Genomic DNA, 15,405 nt, shown 5'->3' with positions numbered 1-15,405 from the left:
GCTCCCGCCACCACCCTCGCCCCTGCCGGCACCACCTGCGCCGCCACCACCTCCGCCGCCACGCGGCCATCCCGCGTGGACACCTGCTCCACCGTCGCCGCCTCCAGCAGCACCTGCTCTGCCCCCACCGTCTTGCGACGTAGTCGCTCGTTCCGCCACTGCACCCTCCACCTGCTCGATGAAATGGCTAGTGGCGGCGACGACCTTGGCGAGGCAGGCGTCGGGCCGGAGACCCGCCACGTCCACGACTGGATTCCCGAGGGTCCAATTGAGCTTTCTTGTGCAGTGCAACAATCAATTTGACATGGAGTGCTCATTGCGTTTGATTTTGCTTTTGGTGTGCTCATTGCCTCTCTGTTTTTGGTTGGTTAGGATGGAATTACGGTTTGCTTTCTTGGTGAACATTAGAAGGGAGCGATTAATAGTGGATGCAAATGATCAAAAGAAATTCCAAAGATGGTTTGATTATCGGTTGCCAATGGATTCTAATTTGAGTTTTAGATAATTTGGGGAGGTAATTTGCGGCCCATATCCTTGGGGTTTGCATGATGAAGGGGAATTCAAATACTACGATGGGGGAAGTGATTGGGTGAAAGTTAGTAATGATGAAGAGCTCGCTACCATGTTTGCTAAGCATAAGGAGAAAGAGCAATTTCATGCGAGGCTGCAAAATGATGTGGTTGTGCCGGCAGTTGGACCTTCTCGGATAGATTCATGTCGTCGTAATGGCAGCTCTAGCCAGAACGGTTCAGTTAGGGGAGCTTCAGTTAGTGCACGGCGACGTGGTGGCTCGTCAAACATGGGCACCGGCAGTAGGGTCCCAAGAGAAGTGGAGCCTAAATACATCGATGATGAAGAGAGGCTATATTCTGATGTTGTGCAGAATTTACGACGGCCATGTCGGGCTGAAAACCGAGATGAGTATGACAATGAGGCTTTTGTGATTGATGATGAGGAGGTTGAGGACAAAGACCTTCCAGCTATTGAATGGGACCCCGCAAACCCTCAGATGGAAGAAGGTACCATCTTTGCATCCATGAGTGAGTGTAGAATCGCACTTGTGACGTACTGCATCAAGGCGGAACGTACATTTGAAGTTGACAAGAGCAACAGAGTACGTTACAACGTGCACTGTCCGACTAAAGATTGTCCATGGAGGATGCACGCGTCTAAAATGCAAAATAGCACGAATGTTCAAGTCAAAGCGAACCCTTTTAGACACACATGCCTAGAATCAACCCTGAGGAAGGAAACAATCACTAGAGCCAAGTCAAGATGGGTGGCTGAAGAAGTAAAACGGTGGGTGATAGAAGACCATCAAGTGGGTACAAAGGAGTTGCAGAAGAAGCTCAAAGAAAATTTCAAGATAGAGGTACCATACATGAGGGTTTTCAATGGAAAACAACATGCTATGGATTCTATTTATGGTAATTACCAGGAAAGTTTTAAACTGTTGTATTCATTTAAGGGTGAAGTGGAGAAGACCAGCACAGGTAGTATTGTAGATATTGACCACCACACCATGGAGTACACATTGATGGGAATGACAATGACCAACGAATGCTTTAGAAGGGTTTTTGTCTTCTTTGAGGCTTGTCGTTGGTTTTTTTTTGGAAGGATGCATGCCCTATTTGGCTATTGATGCTACTTTTCTCAAAGGGAGGTTTAAGGATAGTTAGTAACAGCTTGTGCAGTTGATGGGCACAATTTTATATTTCCAGTTGCTTATGGCATGCTGGAGGCAGAGTCTGAGGAGAGCTGGACTTGGTTTTTGCAGAATCTACGCCGGGCTATTGCACATCCCAATGGGTTGGTAATTCATAAAGATGTTTGCAAGGGTTTAGAAGTAGCCTTGGACAATGTGTTCTCTGGAGTAGAGCATAGGTAATGCATGCGTCACCTTGCTGCAAATTTTAGGAAGAAATTCAAAGGAAAGGTGTATGCCGACAATTTGTGGCCAGCATCTTTAACTTGCAGTGTGAAGAAGCACAACTATCACATGAGGGAGTTATACAAAAATGAAAAAGTGAAGGAATACTTGGAAACACACCACTCCAAGTTATGGGCCAGAAGCCAATTCAGTGAAGTGCGTAAAGTTGACTATGTGCATAATAATCTTGCAGAGTCTTTCAACTCAACGATCCGAAAACTAAAGGGTCTTAATTTGGCTGATTTGCTTGACAAGATAAGGATAGAATACATGCAGAAATTTCTTGTTCGTGCAGGAATAGCCGAGGAAAAATCCATGGGACACATTATAATCCCTTCCGTGATGAATGAATTGAAGCAGAAAACAAGAGGCTTGGAAATGGACATGACTCGTTGCTCGGCTACGATGGCAGAGGTATCATTTGTGGATAAAGAGAAGAGGGAATGGAGATATCCAGTGGATTTAGAAGCTAGAACTTGCAGTTGTAGGCAATGACAAATAACCGGGTTGCTATGCATTCATGCCTTGTTTTTCATCACTACTCTGTCAGGTCAAGCAGGGAACATACAACAATATGTGCATGATTACTACTCTGTTGCAAAGTTCAAAGCCACATATGCACATGCCTTACCTGCTTTGGAGGGAAAACGACAATGGGACGTAGTGGATCCTGGTTTTAAGCTTTGCCCTCCAGTTCTGAAGAGAGCAGCAGGTAGACTGAGGAAAAGTAGAATAAGACCTCGCAACGAAGGAGCTGGACTTGTACCGAGGATACGTAAGTGCACAAGGTGTGGTGGGTCTGGTCATTTCGCTAAGTACTGTGATAACGTAGAAGATCCAGTGTTCGGAGAGTGTTTCGATGCTTCAAATGATGAGCAAACTGATGATCAAAATGAGGATCCAGTGGAGGCTACAAGTGATGATCAAAATGATGATCAAAATGATGATCCAATTGATGATCCAATTGATGATGCAATTGATGATCCAATTGATGGGCCACAAAATGATCAAAATGATGATCAAATTGATGATCCTATTGATGATCAAAATGCGGGTCCAATTGATGATCCAATTGAGGAGCAAATTGAGGCTCCAAATGTTGGTGTCCAACTTTCTGTGGTTGTGAGTTCTACTTGGTATGTAAATCTTGCCAATACTAGTGTACATTTATCACTTGACACAATCTTACCGCCCTGCCCTTTGTTTTGTACAACTCTGTTGTAGGTTCGAACAAAGTCGTGGCAGTGAGCTCTGAGGTAGTTAAAGTGCCGACAACCAAGAAGAGAAGAAAAGAAGCAATGAGCAGAAGGATCACAAGGAGAAAGTGGTGGCAACAAGCACAAGGATCACCAGGAGCAAAGTGGTGGTAAGAAGCACAAGGACCAAGAAGAAGCCGCAACGCTTTGTAGATGATTGAGTAGGAACCAATTGATTAGAGTACATGTTAGAACTATGTTTGAATGATGTTGGAATGATGAGATTACATGTTTTGAGGAACTCATGTCAAAATGTGCTAAAAAAGAGCTCCAAAGGTAGGGTAAATGGCCTCATTTCTAAGCAAGTTTTTTTGATCTTGTCTAAATTGGCCAAATAAGTTTACACACATCTATTCCATGTAAGAAGATTATGTGAGAAGGTTTTCCATTTTTTTTGAATTTCTTATGCTCATTTCAAATTTAGTCAAACCTAACTTTGGCCATCATTTTAGCAAGTTTGAAACATGGAATTGAAAAACTAAGCATGGATCATTCTTATTCACTCCAAAATGAAGCTTTGGTGAGGTTTTTGAAACTTTTCGTGTTCCAAACCCTAAACCTCTTGTCTTCACCCTCGATCTCGTAACCCTAAACCCTAACCCTAACCCTAAACCCTAATCCCTAAACCCTAACCCTAAACCCTAACCCTAACCCCAAACCCCAAACCCTAACCTTAAACCTCTTGTCTTCACCCTCGATCTTGTAACCCTAAACCCTAACCCCTAACCCTAAACCCTAACCCCAAACCCTAACCCCTAACCCTAACCCCAAACCCTAACCCATAACCCCTAACCCTAACCCCTAACCCCTAACCCTAAACCTCTTGTCTTCACCCTCGATCTCGTAACCGTAAACCCTAACCCCTAACATTTTAGCAAGTTTGAAACATGGAATTGGAAAACTAAGCATGTGTCCTTCTTATTCACTCCTAAATGAAGCTTTGGTGAGGTCTTTGAAACTTTTCATGTTCCAAACCCTAAACCTCTTGTCTTCACCCTCGAACTTGTACCCGAGTGTTTGAGATATGACATTAGACACATGGTTTTTTTGTTGGACAATATGTAGACCATGTTTATCAACAAGAATCGGTAGTATATGACATAAGAAGACTATGTGAGAAGGATATCCATTTTTTGATTTTTTTTTTGATTTTTCTATGCTCATTTCAAATTTAGTCAAACCTAACTTTGACCATCATTTTAGCAAGTTTGAAATATGGAATTGAAAAACTAAGCATGGATCCTTCTTATTCACTCCAAAATGAAGCTTTGGTGAGGTTTTTGAAATTTTTCATGTTCCAAACCCTAAACCTCTTGTCTTCACCCTCGAACTTGTACCCCAGTGTTTGAGATATCACATTAGACACATGGTTTTTTTGCTGGACAGTATGTAGACCATGTTTATCAACTAGAATCGGTAATATATGACATAAGAAGTCTATGTGAGAAGGTTTTCCATTTTTCGTTTTTTTGAATTTTTTATGCTCATTTCAAGTTTGGTCAAAGCCTAATTTTGACAAGCTAACCCTTTTCTTTCCGGACCGATCCGTGGGTTGCTCTGTTTTGCATTGTGGACCGTTCACTGCGGTAACGCCAGCCGTCCGATCTAGCCTTCTAGAAGGTTTCGCGGCCGATCCGTGGACGCCCTCGTTCTTCAACATGATTGGTTCCTTTCTCCATGCGTACGGTGGGCTATAAGAACACTGAAATGTCCGTTGGGCCATCCCGCGTGTCTAGGCCTGCGATGCATGCGCCATGCATGCGCCACGAAGCTTGCTCGCTAATGCCCCTTTCCACGTACCTCGCTCGCCGACACCTTTTAATGCATCATCGCAGCGTCTCAGCGTTGCCATCGTCTCAGCTCTCGCAGCATTGCAGCAGCATCAGTTTTGCCATCGTCTCAGGCTATGCCATCGTCTCACGCGTCAATACCCTTAATTATTTTTGGAAAACGGCTAGCCACGCGTAGCCCTGATTCATTAGGAACCCTAATTATGAGCCAACCTCTTTATAAGGGGCCTCTCTTCCTCTCCCACACACCAACCGAGTGAGCCTCTCTTCCTCTCCCTCTCCAAAGCACCACACACCCAAGCGAGCCTCTCTGCCTCTCCGAAGATGCAGTACACGGGAGCGACCATCCATCGTCCACGCACCGCGCCGGAGCTACTCTATCCGACGGACGTCCTCATCGAGAACACGCTCCGTGTGTGGGCAAAGTCGAGGTGGAGGACCGAGGTCGAGCTCACTCGAGACTTCCTCAACGAGGGCTTCTCCCACCTCCCACGGGGCTCGCCCATCATGTACCGCCTCAACGAGTCTCGTGAAGGCGTCTCCCTCAAGCTTCTCATGGTCACCTTCGCCAACCGAGTTGACGCGTACGCCATCCTCGGCGTGGTCTTCTGGTGCGGCTGCGAGTCAATCTTCTTCACCAACTACAACATCTTCACCGATTGCGACTCCATCTTCTTCTCCGGGAAACGTATGCACTGCCTCCCGTACAACAAGTGAAGACGCTGGTGAAGACGGTAGTGCGGCGCAGGTGGTGCGGCCAAGATGTGTTCTCGTCAAACTCGTCATGTTTTCTTAGCTTTAAGTTTTTTTTCTATGTGGTTCCGTGTCGAGTCGTGTCAAGTCGTGTCACTCAACTTATCTATCTAGGGTACCCATCTATCTATCTATCTAGGGTACACATCTATCTATCTAAGTTATGTCCGTGTAACGGTGGAACTAAGCATCTTATATATCGACTTTATCTAAGTTATTTTGTGATGATCTGGCTACCAATATTTGCATCTCATATATCTTAGTTTTCTATGATTTCGATGTAATATATCAAGGGTGTATGAATTATGAAATCACAAACATGGATCAAAGTATGAACTTTGATGTAATATAAGTAGGGTACCCATATAAGTATGAAACAAAAAATCACAAACACGCAATGCTTGAAATCATAAAAATGCACCCTTTTTCCCGCAAAAACTATGATTTCGATGTAATATATCAAGGATGTATGAATCATGAAATCACAAACATGGATCAAAGTATGAACTTTGATGTAATATAAGTAGGATACCCATATAATTATGAAACAAAAAATCACAAACACGCAATGCTTGAAATCAGAAAAATGCACCCTTTTTCCCCCGCGAAAAAGAGAAAGATTCACCCTTTTTTGTTTGACCATTTTTCCAACCTAAACCACAAACACGTAATGGTTAAAATAACAAAGACGCACCCTTTTTTTTGTTAAATAGCGTGCATAAACACAAAGTACAAACATATGCATCCTTACACCATAAACCAAGTCACGAACTAGAACTAACTATAGCTATATTTCTTCCTTTTGCTTTTCAATATCTTTCCATCCACCCCACTGGCTACCAGAGCAATCCTTCACTCTACCATACTAAGCGGTCTTGGGTTCGAGTCCCAGCCGCACCCCTTTTTGTTTGTTCATTTTTCACCCTTTTTTTAAAGACCCTTCTCATCTGCCCAAAGCTAAACCTTTGCCACTAGCGAATCTTGATCAGATTTATTTATTTCAAGCTTGCAAATTCACGCCAAATTCAAGCTTACAAGTTCATACAATTTGAAGCTTACAAATTCATCAGAAATTCATGACAAAGTCATGCCTTTCCATACAATGTTAACATTAAACCTAGTGCGATGATAATGCCACCTACAAATGCAAAAATGTAATTGCAAAGGTCTGGCTCAAAAGCTACCTCTCTGTCAATGCGTGCTCCGCCCTCCGTCTCTTCTGCACTAGCTATCGCAGCGACCCGTGTCGTTTGTGGCAAGATGGGTAACCATTCTTCGTGCTCATCTAGCAGCTGATTCATCAGCGTCTGGACCAAAACATCGACCCAAACGAAGAAGCATTTTATCTGCAAGCACACGAAACAGATCGACCACATTGAGCACAAAATATCCACAAAATACTGAAATTTTCCCTGTTCTTACCCCTTTCTCGCAGCTGCACACGTAGAACGGACGATTGGTGTTCTTCGATGTGCGCGAAATCCTCTGATCAACGGCCGCCCAGCACCGCGGACAGAGGAGGATCGGCATCTCCATGCGCACCGGAAGCTCGAACCGAGAGGTGGCGCGGGAGCTAGAACAAGACATGGATAAGGGAGGTGGCGCGGGATCTGAACCATGAGGTGCTTGTAGCAGACGGCTGCGCCCTCCGCAGCTCCCGCCGTCGGCGACGCTCCCCCTCAACAAGTCCCTCTCAGTCGCCTGCGCCGCACCTCTGCGAGGGGCCGCCTCCAATCCCGTCGATTTCTGCTCACCGCTGCGAGCTCCGCCACGCGTTCAGGCGATTTAAAATGGAAGAGCTCCAATGGTTGCCTTGTGGGACCCACGTGAAACGGCCAGCAATGGTCCTCTTTTCAAACGCGTCTCCGCCTGGTCCCACCTGAAACAGCCAAGTCAAGGACGTTGACCTAAATGAAACGGCAGACTCACGGAACGAGTCGTTGCACACAGACTACTGGCAAAACTGAGCACAATTCAAATCTAGTGGCAAAATTGAGTGTTGAGCAGGCTGTAGTGGCAAACCAATAATTAACCCTAAATTTATTCATCTGTCATTTTGTTGCACGAATGTAATTAGTTTTCACCTCACAACTCTTTACCCCAACCTTGTAACGACATGTCATATTCCTTCTCTACCCAAAATCAAGTTTTAAGAACGATTTATTGCATGCCGGGGATAATTTCAACAAATGAATCAACATGTGTAGTTCATTTTCTGTTATCTACACTCACTCTTAATTCAATTGATTTTCAGTTGTTAATTGATACATCATGTTCATTGAAATATGTCAATAACACAGAAATTGGTACATGGGCCAACAAATTGGTGAAAAAACTAAAGTCATCAATTCGTAATTGTAAATATGATAGTCGCATTTATGAGGAGAAATGATACACGTTTATAGTTCCTTAGAACTTGCTTAGCCTCCTAGAAGTGCTCGATGCCTTTAGGTGAGCTTAAAAACTCACTCGTTAAACGGTATGCTGAAGCCTAGATCCATGACGCGGTGAAGATCTAGGTGAGTGCAGCAGAAACCAAAGATTTGTAGGCCTAGAACATGTCGCTGGCTTCGAAAGTTCAGTCCAAAATTAGCAATTTTTATAGGGTTTTTTAATTACATAGCAATTTTTATATGACACCACGCCCTCTGCGTGCATGACAGGTCAAGCTCCCAGCCGTTCGTCGACGCCGTCTCGCCAGCACCCTCTGTTCAGCGTTTTGGGAGGTCGATGGCCCTCCAGCGCCTCTTCTCGTGAGCGTGGCAAGCAGGAACGGGCCCCAGATTCTTCCTCCATCTTGTCCCTGCTCGATCCCCTCGCCGCGCCTCTCCTCCTTTTGGCCCGCCCGTCGACGCCGTCATGCTAGGACACTGCCTGCTCTCGCTCTTCATCGTTCCAGGAGGTCGACGGCCTGCTATGTTTCACAAAAAATAAGATCTATGACTACTATGTTTAACAAAAAAAAGCAATTTACATTTCCTTTTAGCTTACCGGATTCGGAAATTCTTCATCAGATGTGCATGACACTAAATTTTCATTGGATGGAAAAGAAATTAAACAAGAATGGTAATTAAAATAACATGCATGAAACGAAATTTCCGCATGAATGTATGCATGCAGTCAGAACCACCTACCAAATTTAACAGATCATGGTAGAGAAATATTTCATGGTCCTCTTTGGTTAAGTCATATTGGCCTTGAATTGGTGAGATCTGTATCCATCGGATCAACGACAACATAAATATCCTTGAAGCGTCTCCTTTATGTAGGTAACACTATTTATAGATGATCTCAATTAAATCAGGATGTCTAAATAGTTGGATGAATATGAGCTCATGGAAGATCTAGGCAGCATCAAATAAGTCTCACAAATATTGTGTATTTGAACAAACAATATCTGAACAAACACGGTAACACTTCCCTTTGATGATGACTTCATGAATACTGCATCTGTTAGCAACAGCAAATTGATTGAAGAAGTACATCTGAAATGAACCCTGAGAAAAGTACCCAACTTGTATTCATCCCTGAGTGACAATAAATCCTCGAGTCACAAAAAAATGAGTCATAGTATTATTCACTCCACCTAATCTAAACTATTCACCAAAGAAATAAACCGAGAGAAGCAATTGATATGGACTCAAGAGGACCTTACTGAGTCATAGTTACCATGAAAGTTTGCACTAGATGGTACATTCCACTGCATCGAATTTCATAGAGGCATACAATCGAACACCTTCGTTGGGGCTTCCTCCATGACGCACAGCTCCCTCCCTACCACCATGACGCGCACTCCCTCCCCTCCTCCAAGGGCACGACAATGGTGAGTTCCCTCCCCTTCCTCAGTCACCTTCGACCAGGGCCTTCATTCCAACATCACGCGCCGCTTCGGATTCTACCGCGGCGAATGACTCGAACTTGAAGGATTGTAGCAGTTTATGCCTGCTAACTTTACAAACAAGGTCGTGATTAGTTCCCCGAAATTCCGTGATCGGTTCCCCAAAATTACGGGATTGGTTTCCTTAATTTATCTTAGATAATTATGATTAGTTTCCTTATATATTGACCGAATAATTAGCCGAACCATTCACAGAGATAATCATGATTAGTTTCCTTAGAGCATCTCTAGCCATCTCCCCGGGAAGGCCCCCAGGACCCCTTTTTTCATCTGGATGGACGAAAACGGTCCAGTCATGCTCCCGGATCCTCGTTTTTGTTCGTATTTAGGCTTTCATCTATCCGGGGAGCCCAGGTCATCCCCAGCCCCCCGGGGAGCGCTCGGGGAGTCCGGAGGAAACGAAAGCGCGGGAAACATCAAGAAAACTTCCCGAGCGGCTGGTGATCCCGACTTGTCAGCGAGAAAGGCCGATCATCGTCCTCATCGCATCATTTTCCGTGTGCTGTAAAAGCCTACTGCCGGTCAGTCTTCGCCGGACGCGTAGCTTCCACGCGGTGAGATAATGTCGTCGCCTCGGTTTCACGCGTGTCGCCCTCTATTTATCGTGGAACTACCGTGTCTGGCCGCAATCACCACCCCTTCTTCCTATTCGCCACCTCTCTCCCCAATCTCCTCGAGCGAACAATGGCGAACTTCAGCGATGGAGCGGCGAACAATGGCTTCGGCCGGCGATCTCTCCACCAATGGGAGGGGAGGTTGCTGCACGCCCGCCATCGGACTTCCGCGCGCCCGGAGGTTGGCGCCTGAGCGCAGGGGGCGTCCTGATCCCACCGTCGCCAATCAGACGCACCGCCCTCGAGGCGGAGATCGACGCGGTGCTCGTCACCCTCAGCGACGAGCAGCACGCGGAGCCTCGGTTCTTCCCCGAGAACTACGAGGCTTGGACAGACTTCTTTCGGAAAAGATACGAGCGCGAACTCGCTGCCTACGATGGCCCTCCCCCTCCTCCCGCGCGAAACAACACCGGCGGCCGCCGCCGGTGGAGCAGGCAAGCCCACACCCTCGAGAACGTGCTCGCGCACATCGAGGGCGGCAACTCCCCCGTACTGGGGATGCCGCTGCTGGTGGGCGTCTAGGACGGCCACCGGGCCCTAGGCGTGGGCGAGGACGAGGTCGCCGATGAAGGCGTGCTAGGAGAGGCCAGTGTCAGCAGCCACTGTCCCCGCAACCATCATCGTCCCCATCGCCACCATCATCACCTGAGCCCATCACCATGGACCTCTTCGGTTTCGAGTTCGGCGTCACCATCCACGTGGGCATGGACTAGGAAAGTTCGCGTCGATCGTCGATGGGCAAGATACCCACAACATCGTACTACATGTGGCCGGCGTTGCGACTGGCATGTGGTCCATGGAGGTGTTGTTCGACGGCCAAGGTTAGATGTACCTCGCACTTCGTCGTCTTCAAGTACGATGGGCACGGCATTGTCACCGTCAAGGTCTTCGACGAGACCATGTGCCATCGCCACTACCACATAGACGATGATGACTAGGAGAGAGCAAGAAGAAGATGGAGTCTTCTACCATGTTTTAATTAATTTCTACTAGTTTATTGTACCAATTTGCTTAAAGCAAATTTCTTTCTAAATACATATGCAATTTAGGATTCTGTATGATATTGCCCCAACACCAGATCGGATGGGTCAGACGTTGAAGTCCCTTCTGCACCGTACTATCGGCATGATTATGATTAGGGAGCGTGCTGAGCGTCCCCCGGGGGATCAAATCCCCCGATCCCCCGGGTAGCCAGCCGTAGGATGCGGTTGATCAAGACGGTCCATCCCCGGTTAAAGTACCTATAGCAAACAAAACCAGAAAAAGAAAACCGTACCCACGAAGGAATCTGACTCGTCGTCTTCGTGGGACTTTCGTTGCCTGCACCGCACATGCAGCACCGCCGCCGATACTCCTTCCATCCTGACGTCGCCGGAGAACCACGCCGTGGCATCGCCGGAGAAATCAGTTGCCGAAGAACCCATCGTGCGCCGATGCAGCAGCCGCACCCCATTCCCACCTCACCACTCTGCCTCCCCTGCATCTGTGCATGCCGGCGTTGCTCCATCAACGGACGCCGTCGCCGGGGAGCCCGACACGGCATCGCAGCAACGCGATGGTACATGGTAGCAACGCCGATGTACCTATGTAGCAGCCGCGGCGGCTGCTGGCATCAACGCCGCCGCGCCATGGTAGGAACTCCGATGCACCTTGGTAGCAGCTCCGGCAGCCGCTGGAAGCAACGCCACCACGCCATGGCAGCAACGCCGCCGCGCCTTGGTAGCAACTCGATGCACCTTGGTAGCAGCCTCGACGTGTACTGGTAGCAACGCCAGCGGCCGCTGGCAGCAAGGCCGCCGCGCCATTGTAGCAAGTCTGGCCGCCCCTCGTAGCAATACCGGCCTCCCCTTGTAGCAACCATGTCCGCCCCTTGAGCAACCACATCTGCGAGCTGTGCGTGGAGGACTACGGAGCCCTGGAGGCGGGGACGGAGCACGCGGCCACAGAGGAGAGGCAGCGGTGAGCTCCCCCTCGTCGGCCCCGTTGTCTCCACCGCCGGCGGCTCTGCGCGAGCTCTGATTTGCGAGGCGGGCGAGCTACGGCTGGGGAACGGACGGCGAGGCGGGCAAGCTTCGGGAGGAGAAAGTGCCGGAGGTGGGAGGCGAGGTGTCGGAGGCACGCGGGGGTAGGCGGCCTGAACCCGGAGGTGGGCGGCGCGGCCGTGGACGGGCGAAGTTGCAGAGCTATTTGGGAACGGGGAATGGAGGAAGAAGATAATTCTATCGCTGTCTGGTTCAATGGGGCCCACCATGTGCGTGCGCCGAACTGCAACGCGTGGGCAGAGCACCCGGACGATGGAATCGCTGTGATCCCCCGGGTGATCACAAGCGTTTTCCTTTTCCTTATGATTAGTGAAGCGGCAGGTACCTTCCATATGGATTGGTTGCATAACATAAACTGCAGTCACATGTTATTCAGTCTCGTTATCTCTGTACATTTTGTGAGAGTCACTCCCTTCTGATTTGAGTTATTTTTCTGTCTTTTCCATAAAATGGTTATACTGAAGGAAGATACCAGTTACATTTAGTTTCTGCAACAATACAATTCCCTAATGGTAATATGGATGCACATAACCAAACAACAATGCAAGTCTCTCTACATTGTTTTGGTTCTTGTAGCAGCACAAACACTACTAAGGCAACACCTAAACTCATGAAGTTCAAATTGTCCCAAAGCGATACCTCAAGAAGGAAATAGCGCATAAGCGCCGTCGCCGCCCAATCATAGTGTCATGTGGCTGCTAGGATTTGGGAGGGAGAGAGCGGGCTGCGAGGGCACGAGAAGGCCGGACGGGGGCCTTTTGCCCACGACCGGGCAAGAGGGAAGGGATTTCCTTCTTAATTCTTGCTTGATTAGATTGATACATCTCCTCTCCATATATAGAGAGGTTTACTTGACTCCCAAGCAAGGCTTACTTGACCCCTAAGCATACCATAAGACTAACGGGCCCAGGCCCATGACGTACTCTAACACTACACCCCACCTGGACATGCAACTCGTCCTCGAGCTGCAACCGAAACAAACCATGACTCGACGCAAGACAACTCTAACACCTAAAAACGAGCCTTTTACATCTCGACTTGTTTTATTACTCTCAACCGGAAATAGACTGGGACGCTTTATTGTTGACCCCTGAAAATAAAGTGGACACCATTCGCCCGTCGGACGTGCACCTATACAGCCACCTGGATCCCATGGAAACCAGCGGGACAAAAGGAGCCCGCGCGGCGGGCGGCGGTGGAATGCAGTGGTGCTACGCGGTGCGCTCCTGTCGGTGACACCATGCCTTCTCCCCGCCGGATGACTGTCGATGGCGCAGACTTTGAGGTCGCTGCCCGCGGGAAAAACAGCATGTCCACCGCCCATGGGGGAAACCGCACGCCCAAGATCCCCGACGCAGCGGACGAGATCGAGGTCCGTAGCGCAACGAAGCGCAACTTGGAGGAGCTGCAGCTGCAGATCACGCATCTCCCGCACACGCCGACGCACTAGGAGGCCGCGCGCAGCAGCCTGCAGCCTCACCGCCGCCGACACGTGGCGGATAGCGATCCAAGCCGGAAACGGTGACGGCAACGGAGGGAAACAGACCTGGTGGAAGGGCATCCCGGGCGGTGTCGATGTAGAGCCCGGGGCCAAGGTCGCTCCCACACCGCCGAAAGGCAGGGACGGCGTCGGTGGCGGCAGCAGCCGCTGCTACGGTGTTGGCCGCGACGGCAACTGCTGCTGTTGTTGCAGCTGCCCACCGAACTGCAGGGACAGTGTCGGTGAGGACAGCAGCTGCAGTGGCAGCGTTGGTGGGGGCGGCAGCTGCTGTTGCGGTAGCGTCCCGGTGGGGAAGAAGGCTGCCGGCTGCTGGAGAAGAGGGACCCCCGGCGCCGAGCTAGGGCTTGGCCGGGAGATGGTGGATAGCGGCAGCGGGGACTGCAGCAGCCCGGAGTCGGGTGGCGGCGACGACAGCAGCAGCGTCGGCTGCAGCGGCCCGGCGATCGCGGCGGAGGCCGCCTGGTGCGTCGGCTGCCACGGCAGCAGCGCCGCTGGCAGCGGCGGCCCGTAGGGACCGGCCAGGAAGAGGCAGATCTCCTGGACAGCAGTGGTGAGATCGCGGAGGGCTGCGGTGATCTCCGCTGGGGAGAGAACGGCGGGGAGGTCAGAGTGCGGCGGCGGCGGGTGGGAAGAACTCGGTGGAGGGCTGGACATGATCGAACCCGGGAAAGCTGATACCAAATGTTATGTGGCTGCTAGGGTTTGGGAGGGAGAGAGAGGGCTGCGAGGGCGCGAGAAGGCCAGACGGGGGCCTTTTGCCCACGGCCGGGCAAGAGGGAAGGGATTTCCTTCTTAATTCTTGCTTGATTAGATTGATACATCTCCTCTCCATATATAGAGAGGTTTACTTGACTCCCAAGCAAGACTTACTTGACCCCTAAGCATACCATAAGACTAACGGGCCCAGGCCCATGACGTACTCTAACACATAGATCATAGGTTTTCACCCTGAAGAAAGTCTCCTCTCTTAAAACAATGCCTTCAACAAGATTATTGGTAGGCACAACCAATTAATGTTAGACCTTAGATTTTCATCCTGAAAGGTAAGATTTTGAACCTCTCGTGTGTTGTTGCTCCCACTAGCATGGCGCTGCTATGAATCCCGAACCATCAAGCAACTGTGTCATCGCCACAAAAACTCGAATCACCATTACTAGTTTTCATATCTCGATATACATGCCATTCTCCGCCTCTAACTTCACCATGGAACGAGAAAGACGTGCCTCTCTCTGGGAAAAACATGGATACGCGAAAGCGCAACCGAATCTCATCCGATCCAACAATTTTTAGGCATGAAGTGTCCAATGAAGTTCACCGGTCAGTGTGTGTTGTTGTATCGTCTTTCTGTCAATTTTCTTATAAACTTATCGATTATCTTCGTTATACTTGTCAATTATCTTATTAACGATGAAGTAGAGCTTGTGCCCGGCTGCTCTAAATAAAGTATGCGTGAAATGCCACCCCGCACTGTACCTATACACACTTACCTATACACACGGAAATGATGAAAGTACTAGTTGAATACCCGTGTGTTGCTACGCTCCTCTTTTTTTCTCATTATTTATAAACATAATGCATGTGAAAATTCCTCTGTTGTGAAGGATATGCAAGCGCATAATTG

The sequence above is a fragment of the Lolium perenne genome, chromosome 4, assembly GCF_019359855.2.
Source record: "Lolium perenne isolate Kyuss_39 chromosome 4, Kyuss_2.0, whole genome shotgun sequence".
Taxonomy (NCBI): Eukaryota; Viridiplantae; Streptophyta; class Magnoliopsida; order Poales; family Poaceae; genus Lolium; species Lolium perenne.
The sequence above is the reverse complement of the archived record's forward strand: the minus strand, read 5'-3'. Positions refer to the sequence as shown.